Genomic DNA, 12701 nt, shown 5'->3' on the forward strand with positions numbered 1-12701 from the left:
TTGCTTGAACGCTAAGGCTGATTTGCTCGGTTAGAGCCAAGTACCTGTTCTGAAGCGAGACCCTGAATTCTTTTACTTTCCCTCTCCGTGCTAGATGAATTATTGACTTCTTTTGTATCAGTTTCTGCCGTTCCTTCCTCTATTCTAGGCAAATTCGAGACCTTGCCATTCTATGGTTGCCCTGTATACCGTTATATGGCACCCTGTATACCATGTAGCAAAGGCGGAGAATCCGATCACTTCGGTGACGCAGTGGAAAAAAGCTTTGAAAACTTTTATTCTCACACTGATTTATACGTATGGGAAGCTTTAAAAGTTCTGTAAAAATGAGGTGATCGCCATGGTTTAGGCCAAATATTTTAGGATTGTGCGCAGAATGTTTAAAGCATCGGGTTAAATTAGAGAATTAATGTATTCGCACTTATTGTTTACAAGTCATTGAGTTAAGCTTTTGCATTAGAGACCGGTGGGCGAGGGAAATTGACGTGATCATGCGTGTCAAATACCTCCTTTCCTTGGCTGACTCCACATTTTTATCAATATTCATAAAAAACATACTGACAATTTTTCTTCAATGACCACGATATACTGTGGAGGACGTATCAGTACACAGCTACAGATTAAACTTACCTCATGGAGTCCTTCAAGTGGATCATGCCTCCATTTTATCCACATATTTCTAGACCGCTATGAGTTCCTTCAGTGATCGGGAGTGAAAAGGAAAAAAAATTAAATAGTTTTTGGCTCACAAGTGCTTTATTTTACAAATTCAATGAAATAAAATGATGCGTACCCTGTCGTATTACATTTCCGTGCGAGGATATCGAATCGAAAGCTGCTTGCAGTGTAAACATGGCTTTTACTCATTGTTAGAAGCAGCAATATCACACTGTCGTCTTCCTGTCCCATGCCGGAATAGGGCTTTCTGACCAGTAATTTACTTGATCCAAAGCCTCGACATATTCACGGGAGTTTTCTAAGCAGCGCAACTGATAAACATATTCTGCTGTTTCTGCCTAAGCGCCAAAATAGAAGAAAGGCTAGTACTAGTTATAGGGATTGTCGCTTCCTATACCTTTGTACTATACATAAACGTGAAACTTGTATTATTTGTCTGCTCCGGCCATTTCTGCATTGTATAATCCCACTCCTGCAATAGCCCTCTCACAGGGCTGCAGTATGTAAAATAAATAAATAAGAAAACTTGTGCGTAACAGTAATATTCTTGCGTTGCGTAGTTATTCCTCTTGTAGGTCTCCCTTCTTGTACATTGACATAATGTTTCAGCTCATTTGCGCCTGCCATGTCATGTAAACTGCCGCATGTTTGTATTACATATGCTTCCCTCTATCTTTGATAAATTCGACTGCTCTGCCATCTTTTCTGGCCGCTTTGCCACACAGCATATTTCGCATGGACTTTCGATCTATGTCGGCAGGCACATATTTAAATAAGTGCCCCTTAGATTTTGATTTTACTCGAAGAGGGATGACTTATCTGGGAACCTTACGGTACAGAGCACACATCTGCCACCTTGATTATGTCATTGAAGTTGCCTGTACCAATTTCTGCACATGTTTAAACGCGTGCATTTTTTGTCCTTCTTAAACAATTTCTTTTTAGCTGTGTTAATGCTGCGACAATTTTGCTGCTGCCTTTTTCTCTTTGACATTATCCTTCCACATGCCACAGACTTTCTACTTATTGGTCATCTTTCTTAACTCCGCGAAATAATCCCTCCAGGCAGGTTGGTCGAGTGGCGACGAAATGAGACAAGTTAAGCAGGTCATTATAGCATGCTGCGACATATGCAAGCTCCCTGCCTTCGAAAGCATACGGCGGTCTTTTACGTTTGGATGCAGAGGAACGTGATTCAAATATTTAAAGGACTATCTGCACGTGCATATGTATGTTTTGTTGTCGCAGCACTCACTATTCCAGATAAATACAGCGCAAAACAAGCATTACCGTCGATTACGATGCTACCAAAATGCGGGCGCAGGTGGATCCTTGTTTTCATTTGGCGATGTATTGAGCCAAAAAAATTGAGAAGGACCGGTATGTGCGTGCAGTCACAGGCTGCTCTGTCTGCGCCATTTTGTTTTCAATTACAATTACCCCACAAGATTTTTCAACACGAGAATGTGCCATGAAGGAAAATAATACAAGAGAAAAAGATGTTATTACATTTCACTAAGTTTTAGCACGCGTACACATATGAGTACACCGTGACTCAGTCAATACAAATGAGACAAGGCTGCATTTCCTGTCTCAGGCAAAGCAGTTGTTTATTGTACACAGAAACCAGGTTCTAATGTGCGAACTGAATGTTTACTTATTGCGAAATGCGTAAAAGCAGTCATCTGTTGCTGAGCGACATCGGAACACATTAATTTATGGGTATCAGACTCGCGATCTTGAACTGCAGCCTTCTAGCCAATGAGGGATTGATGCTCATGGCTTATGAACTTCAGTACATTCTGAGTCGTTGAAATTTCAGTGTGCCCATCGTCACTAACATTCTGGAGAACGATTCATTTTTTTTGTGGTGGTGGTGGGGGGGGGGGGGGTTCCCGAGGATGGCTCCCGATGTCTGAAGTGCGTTGATGTTGGGGCAACGATTAATATCCTTAAATAGTTCATCTTTTAAATACTTGAAGGAGCACTCACAGGGTTCTCTAACAACACCTACATGATGACCTGTAAAATGAAATGCGTTGCCGGGCAGCATAAATTCCGAATGGCACAAAGTGGTATTAGCTTTTCTTGGCCGATGATCACATGTCTGCGCTGCTCTCGACGGACCAGCATCACCGTCTGTAACAACCGCCTGCGAAACTGAATTTGTTCTACGACTACCCAGAGCAATTCTGGACAACAGTCGTTTTGCCGAGTCATGGTCAAGTCTTCTTTGATATCTCGCATGGTTTGTCAAGCCCGAAATGCGAAAACACCTAATGTTTTATCAGTGAAAGACTGAACTACGAGATACATCATCGTTCAGCTTGGGCCGCTAGCGTCACGTTGCACACAATTGTGCACGCGCTCATTAGCGCCTAATTTTCTAACACGGAAAGTAGGTTTAATAGATTTGACTGTTTTTGCATGTTCTTTATGTCTTTATCGAGCATAGCAAAACCATGCACTTGTGTCTCAAAAGTAATAAACTTGCAGAAAAATAAGATTCAGTTGAGCACTTACCAGCGTTGCCGTCGAACACAGCGGCGCAGTCCATCTGTAAGTCGCTGTTCACGGCTACATTTGTAGCTAACGACAGATGGCGCTTGTAGCGGTGTTCCCAAGGCCCACACAAATTTACGCAACAATTTGTGCACGAAAAATTTGAATGCCAAGGCAGGGGAAGGAATGCCCAATTTAGCTTACACATATGTGTACGCCGTGACTAAAGGGGTTATTATTGACAGTTTATTTCTCATTTTTAAATGCGAAGCATTTCTTAGGGAACCTTGCGCACTTTCAGCGTTTCTATCTATCTATCTATCTATCTATCTATCTATCTATCTATCTATCTATCTATCTATCTATCTATCTATCTATCTATCTATCTATCTATCTATCTATCTATCTATCTATCTATCTATCTATTTAGCCGCCTACGTCTGGGTGCTCTCATGACCGCCTTCTTAACGTGGTGTAGACCAAGATTGGCATGAGAGGTCAAGAGGATTTGACGAATATGACGGTCGGGTCATGACATGAATATTCAACGTGAAAATCTTGCCGAGTACGTCGTCAAAACATTTTCCCCAGGCACTTGTGGCACATACCCGTTTACCACGGGCTGCGGTGTAGGGTGTGCGCCTCAGGTGATTGACAGTTTATATATACCCAGGAAGAGCGAGAGCAGACATTGGGAATTTAAATGCGAGAGTGATCAGAAAAAAATTTGCAGTGGCTTAGTTTGGCTATGCCAGGATATACGTAGCGTTAGCAAAGGTTCAGCTGATTATTCTTAGCTTTCCAGATTGTCTAGGATTATTAGCCTTCCTCTGTTAATTCTTCGTACGCTGAACCGCTAATTGCCAGGGAACTACTTCGGGATCCGATGAGATAAGCTTCTCGGCTCTTCTGCGCCGTTGAGCAGCATTTGCGCTCTCCTTCTCCATGGCGTTACCCACCTGCGAACGCCAGTCAGAGGCGCTATCAAGCGGCTCCAGCGCAGTGTCAGACGGCGAGTGCACAGCGAAGGCGAATAGCTGCGCGCGCGCTGGCGCCAATACGTCTGCCAAGGCTACGACGTCACTTCTCTGGAAAGCGCAGACCGGCGGCGGCGGGTCGCTCGCGGCGGTGGCGGAGTCCGCGCGCGCGCCGGCGCCAGTTTGTCTGCCGCGGCTACGACGCCACTCCTCCCGAACGCGCAGACAAGCAGCGGCGAGCCGTGCGTGGCGGTGGCGGAGAGCGCCTGAGATGCCGGCTCCGGTGAGGCAGCTTTGTGACATCACTAATCCTCGCGCATGTGCAGCACGGCTCATGACGATCCACGCGAAATCGGCTCCGGCTAGGCAAGTGTAGCGAACGCTACAAAACCTACATCGGCAGCGCTGACCTGACGAATGGAAATAATAAAACTTAGGATCCCAGCAGGAATCAAACCCAAGCATTCTGCGTGGCAATCAGATATTCTACCACAGAGCCAGGTCAGGTGTATAAATTCGCTGGTTTGGAAAAAACTGCCTATGCAGGCGCAATATCGGTGCAACGTTGAATGTGGCTGTGGTTCTGGCTATCTAGTTTTACAAGTAAGCAATAAACACTACATATGTATTCCTACGATACAAGCGTCATATCAGGTTAACATCGGTGGTTTCACCGTTGGCTTCGCTTTTATACCGGTCAAATAAACATTACATTCGTATTCCTACGATTCAGCAAGCTGTATCGAAGCCTTCCTAGACACCGGAGGAATACAATGAAGAAGGTTACATATGATATTCTCATGATTGCACTATAAAGTGCACTTAGTTTTGATAATGCATACGTATTTACTCAAACGGGAGGGCTGACGTTACGTCGCACCATAAGTTACCCTTTAAACGCGAGTGTTGTCGTGCCTGGTAAGCCCACGATGTGCACACAGCTACTACGCTTGCAAAAACATTTTTTTCTTGCACACACAGACAGCTCTTCATATTTACTTTTTGTTTTTATTCTTTATTGATAATGTTAAATTTATATTTACTGCTCTTTTTTTTCTGTTTCGGCGCCGATACTTTCAAGGCAATACAGACAGCCTTGGCAAAAGAAAGAGAGCGCCGCCGGGTTCTAGGCGCGTGAGCCAGGAGATCTTTTGCTGCGCTCATTCGATCCGCTACAACAAAGCCTGGGGACGGCGCTCAACAAAGGAACGAAAGCATAACAGCTGCGCTCTAAAAAAAAAACGTCATCACCTGTGTTTAGCCTTCGTCTTGCCGCAGCTCAATGCGTTCAGCGTGGGGCAGGTCAGCTGCCTCGAATGGCGGTAGCTGCAAAGAAAACGGCGCAGTGTGCTATTTTTGTTATGGCGGTGGGAAAGGTTGTGACGCCTTGGTATACGTCAAACAAAGCAGTTATCAGTTTCTCTGTCACTTTGTAAACATCAGTTTTTCTAAAGTTAATGTATTTCAATATTTTCTAAGGAATTTCAGCCACCCTACTTGTTTCGGTAATGGCAGTATAGTTGAGAAAATGCGGTATCCTGACGTGGTAAGAAAAACGCCCAGGTTTTAATACCGTGATATTTTTAAATGCTCCTAAGTTTACCTGCGTTATTTCTGCACATGATGTTGAAATCAAAAGAGGTCATAGTGAAATTACTCCCATGCTACCTATCATTTAAGAAATGTGGGAGCTGAACTTTAATTTCTTTATTCAACACGAGATAATTAGACAAAAAAGCATGCTTTGCGTTTGTCGTGTACGAAGTAGTACATAGAATTCTAGTAATACTAGTAAAAAACCTTAGATTTGGGACATATAAATATTTTTGTTAAGCCGAAACCTCCAGAACGCCGAGAACAAAATATAATGCAATGTGCCACACAAACCGCGAAATCTATTACAGTCTTCGCATATTCTTCCTTTTACCTATTACAAACGGCAGATTCTGGAACTTGTAGGCAAAATTTCCTTCTTAGAACAATTAACAAGTATCGGAGCTGATTTTATGAAAGCTCATACCACTTCACGAAGCAATACGGGAACTGTATGTACACATCTGTCAAGTATCTAAGCTTCATCACTTCAGAAGAAAGAGCGTTAGTTTTGTTCTCGAATCAATAGCACTCGAGTCCCGCCTCTTTTAGTGGGCCTGGGCGCACGCCGCGGACGCGATACGCTACCTTAACTCGAAGCGGCTGGCTTGGCTCGTTGTACGGCCCAGTGTTGTGCCGTCAGGTACATGCTGAGAAGTGCTGTCTTGCAGCGCGAGCGGAGGTTGGCAGTGGGAGTGTACACTGTCACATCAGAAGGCAAATGACCGGGTGCGCAAGGCTTCAATTTCAGCGAAAGACAATACGCACGATCGGTGCTTCTGCTGCCTTTGCATATTCCATAAAATGCCGCAGATTTTTGGTAGCACGCGCTCTATTTCACCATCCTTGTTGCTTTCTATATGCGTGTTAATGTTGCTTGATGTTGCTCAATACTTGCGTACTTCTTTGTTCTTATTCGCGCAGTAAATATTGTGCATCGAACAAAGGCAGTGATCGCTTTCTTGGCTTCTGAATATGTGAAATGTGCGTAGGGCTCTCGTTCAAGGACCTTATAAAGCAGTATATTCTTGGTGCCTTTGTTGAAACAACAGTTCAAAAAGACATTCGGGTTGGGTATAGCAATGTTCCACAATTGCAATCATCGGCAGAAACAGAAAAGAGAGTCATTTAGACTGCCATGTCATTGATATATGCAATTTTTGCTATGTCCCTGGCTTCGAGTGTTTTAGGTGAGTAGGAACATTTTCTTGCATTGATGCTTGGTAAGTCTATCTTCAGTGGGCTTATTTAAAATTTTGAAGTTGTTCCAGTTAGGTAATATGTGGCAGCTTACTCTATCAGTTATAGTAAGGCAATAAGTGTTTTTCATTAAGTGTTTATACACAGTACCAACCTTATTGCTTATGTGGTCTCATGTTTGTTGGGGACGTAGCAACTAATACTAATTGCACCTACCAGCACTTTTGATCTATAAAAACATACTCAAAAATAAAAAAAAATTTGAGGATGCTTAAGCTTCGCCTCCAAGAGTGAAACACGACAGTGCAATCGGGCTCTGTTCGCATTGTGTTCTGCGTCTGTGGCCACCCGTCGCTTCTCAATGGACGCCTCAACCACGCCGGGAAGAAATGAACATCTGTGCAGGTTACGTCGGCCGTTTTAAGCCCACCTATGGTGCTGTGGCGTTGCACTGAACGCGACCAGTGCTTCGAGGAACACGTATCGGAACGCATCGACATGCTCCGCCGTACGACCGAGCGACGCCCGCGTTCCTGGTCTGCTGCGGCTTCTGAACTTGCCGGTGACTTTTTCGTCGACTGATGCTACAAAAGCAGGACATACAATAAACTGGGGGCTTTTAGGTTTAGGGCTTGAACGCTTGAATGTTGTGTTCTTTCTTCAGCGCGTCTGCCTCGAGAGGGTGGCAGGAAGGCATGGTGTCAGAAGTTTCCGGCTGACGTCAAGAAAGTAGCATCATACAGTATTTTTTCGTCTCTGAGGATCTCTATGCACAGTGAACGACGACCCCAACATGCCTGGCGACGACTGAACAGGGAATTGCTCGCAAGTGTTCGCCATCCAGCAGCCATCAAACTTCGAAAGAACGTCCGAATGGCCCCAGCATGGTCTCAAGAATTTGACTAATACCAGTTTGCTTCGGGATTGAACAAACGCAGCGAGGAAGCTCAAGTCAGGACTCTGCTTTACACAATGGGAAGACAAGCGAGGACGGTATTCGAAGCCTTTATTTTTTGTCCGAAGATGACGCCAAGAAATGCGAGGTCGTCAAAGGCAGGTTTGACAAGCACTTCGTGGCTGCTCGCAACATCGTGTGCCAAAGCGCTTGCTTTCACCGCAAAACCAGGATCCCGGTGAGTCCGTCGACAACTTTGTTAAAGCTCTGCACACGCTTGCAGACAGGTGCGACTTTGGTACCATCAAGGAGAGAATGATTCGCGACCGCTTTGTCGTTGGCCTCAGGGACCCGAAGCTCTCCGAAACACTGCAAGTAGACGCCGACCTCGTGCAAGCAAGTGCCGTCGCCAAGGCCCGTCTCAAGGAACCAGTACATAAGCAACAGCAGCAGTAGCGAAGCAACGCCAGTTTGGCCCTTACTACAATGGAAACAGACGCTGTCGAAAAGATGAGCGCGTCTTCGCACCCTCTTCTAAAGGAGCATCAAACGCATCACATCGGGAGATCGTCATCTGAAGGTCAGCAGTGTCCTTTCTGCGGACAAGCGTCGCATTCCGGGCCGGTGTTCCCGGCGAAGCCATCTAAGTGTTACCACTGCAACGTGAAGGGACACTTCAGCGCGGTCTGCCGCAAGAAGGGCTTCACAACCAGCAAGTTAGGACTGTCTTCACTTCAGAAAGACAATGCATTGTACTTTCTTGGGACTGTTGATAATTCTGCCGCCAGTGCCATGTTTATTGAAGTTTGTATCAACGGAACGCGTTTCCGCGAAAGTTGACACGGGCGCTGAGGTATCAGTGGTTCCTGCAACATTCCCTGGGATCCCAAGAAAGTTAAAGCGAACGGGCATAGTTCTGACGGGACCAAGCGGTAATCCGCTAAAGGATTTGTGAAAATTCACTGGGGTTATTAGTTAGACGCAGGCAGCTATCAAGCAGGTAGTATTTGTCGTTGCTTCGTTGCGATCCGTTCTTCTTGGTATAGAGGCCTCAGAACGGCTAGGGGTCGTTAAATGTGTTGACGATGTAACGTCTTCAAGATCTTGGCAGCATCGGTACCCTCAGCTGTTCCAGTTATTATGAACGCTATCGGGAGAGTATACGATCCGCTTGAAGCCGAACTCTGCACCCTATGCTGTTCACGTGGCGCGCCGCGTTCCTCTTCCCATGAGAGATGCTGTAAAGCACGAGTTGGACGACATGGAAAGACAGGGCTTAATAAGGAAAGTAGAGGGGCCTTCAGAGTGGTGCGCTGTAATGGTTCCTGTGTGGAAACCATCATGAGCAATACGAATTTGTGTGTATTTAACGCACCTAAACAGAAATATACTTAGAGAACGTTATTTTCTGCCCACCGTGGATGTGATGCTAGTGTTATTGGCTGGGGCAACAGTATTTTTAAAGTTAGACGCGAATTCTCGTTTTTACCAGAGTGCGCGGCGAGTGGGTTGTTGAATGCTGCCAACCTATTACAAAGGGCTCGGCCATAGTTCTTCATGGTCATAAGCCACAGCATCAATAAAGTGCACTTAATGTCTTACAGATGTTTAGAAGGTACCACTGTTCTCCGCAGAATGACGAAATATTTCATAGTGGCTGCCTCCCTACTTTAGAAAAATATGATGATTGCGAGGAACCCATAGTGGGTTCCTCGCAACCAATAGAAGTGCACTTGCGAGGAACCCCTAGTGGCTTCCTCGCAAGTGCATTTCTATTGGTTGCCAAGGGAGCCCACAAGGCTCCCATGATGAAATTCCTGAGCATTTCAATGAAACTAATTCTCTCTCTCTCTATCTCTTTTTTAATGTTAGCGTATGTCACAAAGCGTGGTTGGAGAGTGAAATATCGACCGGGCGTCACACAATGCGTATTACGTAACTAGTGGGTCGTTTAAAGCTTCCCACCCATTACAAAAGGCTCAGTAATATTTTATTCATTGTCATCAGCCGTCGCATCACGAAACTGCACGTAATGCCTTACAGATGGTACCTCGCATCTCCGCAGAATGACGAGTAATGTCGTGGTGGGTGCTTCCCAACTTCCTAAAAATTATGATTTGTGGTGTAGTGAGTACGTTGCTAGTGTACTTGTATTAGTAGCCACAAGAGAGTTTATAACGGGATCTAGAAATTCCGCTCTATTAGCTTTCGCTGTGACTGTGCTGCGCTTTCCGCGAAGACCTGGCGTTTTTTTAAATCTTCTACCACGCTACAAATCAGTTCTGTGGAATCCCGCAAGGTGGCGGAAGGGTTAAGAAAGGGAAAATAGACAACCACCCGTTTGTAGCACGAAACCACAAGGAAATCCATACGGCCGTATAAATTTTCTTGTGGTTTCGTGCTACAAACGGGTGGTTGTCTATTTTCCCTTTCTTCTACCACGCTACATTACATATGTTAATGTGGTTCCTTCCCGACATGAAGCCTGTATAGGGCCTTTTTGCAAAGCAGTTTTTAAGCACCGTCATGGCTCTGAGGTAGAATACTGGGCTCCGACGCAGAGGGACCAGGTTCGAACCTCCTTCCATCCATGAATTTTTTTCTTATTTCGTTTTCTTTTTATTTCGAGCGATAGTGGTGATGGACACCGGCGGCAGCGGCGGAACACTACGGCGACAAAAACGGCCCTTGTTGTGATCTCATAACAGCTTTCGCTGTAAAAGCAATATTTAGAAAGAGTGCGGATGAATTGCGCATATTGACGCCGTTACCTGTGAGCTCATGCCAAACACCAAGTACGCGACAGCTGTGTTCACAGAGCAAGTCTGAAATGACGCATTCAGACTGAAGTGGCCGCGCAATTCAACGTATTGCTCGTGCAATAGGTGTAAATAGACTATGAATAGAGTCTGTAGGCCATCGTTTTCGGTGTGAACGCGTTCGCTGTGTATGGAAATTGTCCAATTACTTCGAAAGCAGCCGCCAAAGATAGTGGTCCCATCGTTTACAAGCGTACATATCTTCTTGCACTTCTCTCCTCATAAACATTATTTACTGAGTAATTTATCGCAGATAAAACTGTTATTTCTAGTGACTACAATTATTATCTTACACGTGAACATTACGAGAAAAGCTGGTAATTTCACCCTTTGTATTCAACTCTAAAACATCGCGTATGTTTGCACATAACCTAATAATCTAATCTCCTTCTAAATATTTCTTATGCATGTCGTATATCTCGTGAATTCTCATTGTCCTTCCACATTAGTCACCAGAAGTTCCTTAGAAGCCATCTTCAGGTTACTGTCGTCATCACATGTAAGCCTTGAGCACTTGTTCTTCACAGAAAATGAACTTGCAACCTCATCGCAATTGTCTTCTGGTATGAAAGGTCAATTATTAGACTTTCTAATCGTCGGGCTTCAGCGACATAACGGCCCACCAGGTCAATATCAAGATAGCCTAAGTGCGGTAGTCACGACGTACAGGGTGTGCTTCACTTAGGGGAAAGCTCGCAGCACATCGCATCGCCATGCGGCGAGCGCCGCAGTCGGGCGGCGGCAGCAGCAGCTGGCGCATGCGAAGGTGCTCGAGAAAAATAATATCTGTGGTTTAACGCCCCAAATCCACCATATGGTTAGGAGGGACGCCGTAGTGGAGGGCTCCGGATATTTCGACCATCTGGGGTTCTTTAACGTGCATCTAAATCTAAGTATGCGGGTCCCACACATTTTAGCCTCCATCGAAAATGCAGCCGCCGCGGCCGGCATTTGATGCCCCGACCTTCGGGTGAGCAGTCGAGCGCCATAACCACTAGACGTTCAACAACGTTTACAGCACCAACCACGTAAACAGCCAACTAAGGTATAACCACAACAAAATGTTATCTAAGACCTGGCATGCGCATCCAGATGACAAAAGTAAGAATCAAAGGGGGCAAGCGATGGGGGGCAACTGCAAGTGTTCTGAAATGTCCTTAATATGATAGGCTTCTAAACTGATACGCGCCATCTTGTCTTCACTCCTACATAGAATCGTCGTCCCTTCAAACCGGGCCACACATCCTGTGCACTTACTGACATGCGCAACTAAATGTGCGTACTTGTCACCTAGCTTTTGCAAGTTTTGTGCGTGTTAACCCAAACGGTCATTGACACACCGCACAGTTTCGCCAACGTAGAACATTTCCACATAACATGGGAATGCAATACACAGTCATGATGTTGCAAAGAAGAACCAAGGCATGCTGCCTTGGTTCTTCTTTGCTACTTTAAACTAATTTAAACGTTCTTGGGCTACTTTAAAACTAATTCAGGCTGTACATCAAGACGGCTTTTTAACTGCCTACATGCACTAGGATAAATTGACTGATACGGCGAAAAAGCACCCTTAAGGACGTTCCTAAGGTGTGATAGATAACACAGTAATACCTCCGGTATTGTTGCGAAAATGATAGGTGTAACCTTAAGAGACAGGAAGAGAGCAGAGTGGGTCAGGGAACAAACGGGGTAAAGGACATCATAGTTGAAATCAAGAAAGAAGAAATGGATATGGGCCGGGCACGTAGCACGTCGGCAGGATAACCGGTGGTCATTAAGGGTAACTGACTGGATTCCAAGAGATGGCAAACGCGTGAGGGGGAGACACAGAAAATTAGGTGGGTAGATGAGATTAAGAAGTTTGCAGGTATAACGTGGCAGCAGAAAGCACAGGACCGGGTTGATTGGCGGAACATGGGAGAGGCCTTTGCCCTGCAGTGGGCGTAGACAGGCTGATGATGATGATGATGATGATGATGATGATGATGATGTTGCGTTTTCTATGATTTACAATGTGACAATGCAAATATGTTGCCT

This window comes from Rhipicephalus sanguineus, chromosome 2 (assembly GCF_013339695.2).
Source record: "Rhipicephalus sanguineus isolate Rsan-2018 chromosome 2, BIME_Rsan_1.4, whole genome shotgun sequence".
Classification (NCBI taxonomy): Eukaryota; Metazoa; Arthropoda; class Arachnida; order Ixodida; family Ixodidae; genus Rhipicephalus; species Rhipicephalus sanguineus.